The following is a 4,827-nucleotide window of genomic DNA, read 5'->3' on the forward strand; positions in this document are numbered from 1 at the left end:
GAGTTGCCCTTTACTAATCGATCAATCATCTGTCCGATGGTTGCAAACTGGTTGTGCCAAGGAATGATAGTAGGAAAAAGAAGGAGACACGTTGTTTCTGTTGGGTGGCAGTGCTCGGTGTTGGTGTTGAGGTGAGTAGATTTTACATCTGGAGGGAGCTCACAGTACAACTGCTGCTCCTTGATGTGTAAAAAGAAGTCAATTTAGGTGGTTCAGGCATCTAATCAGGATGCCTATGTGGGAATTGCATTCAAACGCAAAAAACAATTTTTGAAGCTGGGAACACAAGTCTGTGGCCCGTTTATTATTGTATCTGCGCAACAACAAACAAAATGGCGCTTCAATACCCAGCAAGCTTTTGGCTCTCATGTCATCACGTTACCCAGCAGGGACTGGGCTCGACGTCATGACGCACATATATATTTAAAGGGACACGGTCCCGGCACATCATACTTAACATATTAATTAAATAACAGTTTGAAACAGTGTATAGAACTACACTAAGAACAAGGGTGAATTATGAAAGTCACATTCACTACACCTACACCTTTGATAGAGGTTTACCGGGCACGTCCAACTGAGAGGAGACCCAGGGTTGGACCTAGAACTGGTTGACCACATATCCCATCTGGCCTGGGAATGCTTATGGATCGTCTAGGAGCAGCTGGAAAATGTGGCTGGGGAGAGGGATGTCTAGAAAAACCTGATCCGATGGGTGCTACCACAACCTGATCTTGGATAAACAGAAGAAAATTATGGAGGACCATACATGACATAAGTAAAAATAAATAAATAAATAAATGTATAAATAAATACAGAAATAAATAAATAAATAAAAAAGGAAATAAATAAATTAATACAGAAAAAAAAAAATAATATGTTAATACCAAAAGAAATGTCAAAATAAATGTCTTAAATATATTTTAACATTTATTTTTTCCCTGATACATTTCCTTTTCATTTGCAGTGTCCTTATGCTAATGAGAAAGGCGGGCCTAACCGCAGTCTCATGCAGGATTGGTCACAGGAGTGTAATGATCCAGTTCTACTACTTCTGCCTTTCGATGCTGACTGGTATCCAGCAGCTGTTTGATATCAGCCCACTTAACCAGTTACATTTTAGGTATGTATTCTATCCAACAGTGGTTTATAAATGTCGTTTTTTTTACGAGGCATCGCAAATGGTTTAAGGTCATTAGCGAACGATGTAGAGAACCATGCACCAAAGGACTATATTCAGTTTCGTCTGGATGGATTGGTGAACGATTTAGCTCAGCTCAACGCTGAAATGGAACTGGACGTCGACCCAGCAGTGTTGGCCAGTCTTCAAGAAGTTGCCCGCCAACTATGCATCCTCTCAGAGACAGAAGATGAAGACGCAACCTTTGGACGCCCGTCATTATTTTTGCCCCCCGATATTATCGAAGCTCACCTCCATTTGGGTTACACTGCTGGGGACATAGCACACCTGTTCAGTGTGAGCGAGAGAACCATTCGTCGGAGGATGGCACATTATGGGATAAGGTAATTGTACTGCGTTTAGTATTAACTTAATTGTTACATCGTATATTATACCCCTACAATATCCGCACCAGCGCACCGGGCTTTCTGTCTCTTGGTCCGCCGGGCGGTGGTTGTCGCCGGTGCGGAAGGCGGCCCGCAGACCGGAACGGGTACGGCGTTCGGCGGCGGAAACTCTGGACTCGCTTCGGGCCCTCCTAGCAGCTCACCTCAGCTACGCCTCCGTTCGCGTCAAAGTGAAGAAATTCAATAAAGCGCTGGTAAGCGGGAGTAACTATTGGCACTTAAAACAGGTCAATCTGTTTTAGACAGGGTAAAAAGGTGCTGTTTAAAATTATCCTTTTGGTTTCTTTACCAAAATTGGTTACAGTCATTTCATTAAGACCCCAAGGAACCATATCAACTTGTGGTAAAATGGGCATAATATGTCTCCGTTAAATAAAGTTTAGTTAAACCAAAGATTGTTTCATAAATCTGATTGCATTTGTGCTTATTAAAACATAAGAGTGATAAATGGCTGAAATAATTAAAAATAGTACTTTTTAAATAATGATTTAATTATTTTCCTGGCACAAAAGGGTGAACAACAAAAACAAAATAAACAAGTATCGGTATCGTCTATTGTATAGATAGTTGTTTTAAACAACGGTATCGGCCAAGAATTTCCATATCGGTTCATCCCTATTTAACATTTCTTCTCTGAAGAATATATAAATACATATATAGTTGTTGTTGACTGAAGTAGTGTCCCAATGGCTATAATTCTGAGAGAGACTGAGAGACTGAATTGATTTCTTCCTTGCGATCAGCAACTTTATGTTTCAGCATTAGTTCATACACATGGACCATGGTTGCCATTAATTAGCCTCTTCAGTTCGTCAGATAATCTGTCAAACTATTTCTGGAGTGAAACATAAAAAAGGCAGATGTGACACCTATTAAGCAAACTTGAATTAGTTTGACACTTATAAACTCATACAATGGGAAATATCCTTAGACAGCAGGTTGTCGTTTGTCGTCACTTTTGACTTTTTTCTTGTTCTTTTGGATGATCAGAGTCCATGAATTATCAACTCCATTGGAGGACAACGATCTGGATGCAACTGTGACCCAAATTCTGCAGCATCATCCCAACTCTGGATACAAAATGATGGTTGGTCACCTGAAAGCACAAGGCATAAACATACAAAGTAAGTGTTAGTAGTCATTACCCATTTATGTGTCCTGGGATTTTTCACCAATAAATTTGGATTTGGCCTACTTGCTGATTTATTAAAAATGTCGAATAGAAGCTGCTTTTCAGACTGCTAGTCCAGATTTTGTGATGTTACTTACAGATTCAGGAATGGTTAACGTTTTTAGAGTACACCTTATCTGTGCTTTGTCCTGTATATAGGACAACGTGTCCAGGAATCCATGAGGCGCGTGGATCCTAATGGAGTTGTGGTGCGCACACTTCAGCTGAACCCACAAAGGCGCAGGAAGTACTTTGTACCAGCACCGAACAGTTTATGGCATATCGACGGAAATCACAAACTGATAAGGTATCTTAAAAACATAAATCATCTGTAGCATTGCTAAATTTTACTTGATAAACATCCTCTTCACTATAGATTTTATTACTGTAAGATACTTACTCCCCAGTATACTGTTTATCCAGAGCAGTTACAAAAGATTGATCCATCTTCAGTTTTAAATGAACAATCCGCATCATTGCAATTCAAACTTCGATTTATTCATGGTGGATGAAATACATAATTTGTTCCATCAAAATTCTTGTTTGCAAATCAATTTTTTACCTGGCTTATATTACTTGCATAGAAAATAAAAGTAAGGCTGTTCGTTTGGCTTTTTAGTGATCTATATCTACAAGTGATTAGACAGACATAAACAGTGATACAATTGATGTTTGTGTCATAGTATTTATTGGATTTTATTACAATTGAGCCTGACTTTTCTGTACTGAAAAAGGGTTGTATGGATGTGTGATAGAAATCTGGAAATACAAGAGGCTGGAAACAACAAAGTTATCAACATGTATTTAATAAGGGGCTTTCTGCAGAAAGGATCAACACAGGGAAACCACAAGGGTGTCAGAGTGAGGATGCAGAACAGTCAAAGACACAGATCTTATATAGGAGGATTGAGGGCTGTCCCTCTGAACCAATCCAGACTGGTTCCATGGTGGGGGAAGGAGAGGAATCTAAACATTAGCAGCTGATTCACATGTGTTCCTTAGGTGATAAGAAGACATCCACTCTTTCCTTTGATGGGTAATTAAGTCACAAATGGTCTCACCGTATTCACATCATAAACAGTTCCGATCATAAAACCGCTCAAGTCTTAAACATTTGGTGTATGTTAATACAAATCATAAGTCTCTTATCAAGTCTTCAAACGCTTACTATCTAATACAAAATAATTTGTCAACCATGTTTAGTTAATATTTCTACTACAGATGTCAAAAAAGAAAATCTCAGTGACCAAATACTTTGTGACTGAATTGTGTAGAACTGTAGTAAGATAATATCACATGATTAAAATCTCTACAACACACAGCTGGTATCAAAAATACTCACTAGGGCCTTGTATAAATCCACTGGCTGTTTAGATATGTGTGTGTGTGTGTTTGTTTTGGTGTATTGCAATGTAAATCACATTGTGAACTTGAATTTAATATATAGAAGTCGTTACCTGATACTTTGTCAGGATTTCTATTCATGTTTTCAGTCCTATGGAGGGAACATGTTTATATGTTTAAAGAATTTTGATACATTAGCTCTGTTCAAATATTAAATATGCCTATTGGCCAAAACTTCACAAAGAAATGCTTGATACAGGTAGTTTTAGTGATCTTTGTCTGTGCTCATACATGTGTATTTCAGATGGCGTTTCGTTGTGCATGGTGGTATTGACGGCTTTAGTCGTTTAATTGTGTACTTGAGTTCAGCCACCAACAATCGGGCAGCAACAGTCTTAAGTAGCTTCTTGGAGGCTGTTGATGTCTACGGCTTGCCATCACGTGTCAGGTCAGATAAAGGTGGGGAAAATGTTGACGTTGCACGCTACATCGTGGCTAACAGAGGACTGAACAGGAATTCCCACATTGCTGGCAGGAGTGTCCATAATCAAAGGTACATCTGTCATTAAAACATTTATCAAAATAACACTTGTTTCACTGTTTTGGGTATGGTTGAAGTTTTGACCAATTTCCCACCCATCTGTAATTATCCATACATTCTCTTCAGTATCATTTAATCGTAATCAAGTTCACGAATATATATAATTTATATCATTATCATTTTG

At 38.7% G+C, this 4,827-nt stretch overlaps 1 long non-coding RNA gene across 1 annotated transcript; it reads left to right on the plus strand.

Annotated features, from left to right (window-relative positions):
- The first annotated feature begins 2,610 nt into the window (after window positions 1-2,610).
- Window positions 2,611-4,561, plus strand: LOC133951484 (uncharacterized). Its single transcript, XR_009920460.1, has 3 exons — window positions 2,611-2,711; window positions 2,918-3,065; window positions 4,407-4,561. It is a non-coding gene; the product is annotated as an uncharacterized LOC133951484 (long non-coding RNA).
- Window positions 4,562-4,827: the final 266 nt, after the last annotated feature.

The sequence above is a fragment of the Platichthys flesus genome, chromosome 4 (assembly GCF_949316205.1).
Source record: "Platichthys flesus chromosome 4, fPlaFle2.1, whole genome shotgun sequence".
Taxonomy (NCBI): Eukaryota; Metazoa; Chordata; class Actinopteri; order Pleuronectiformes; family Pleuronectidae; genus Platichthys; species Platichthys flesus.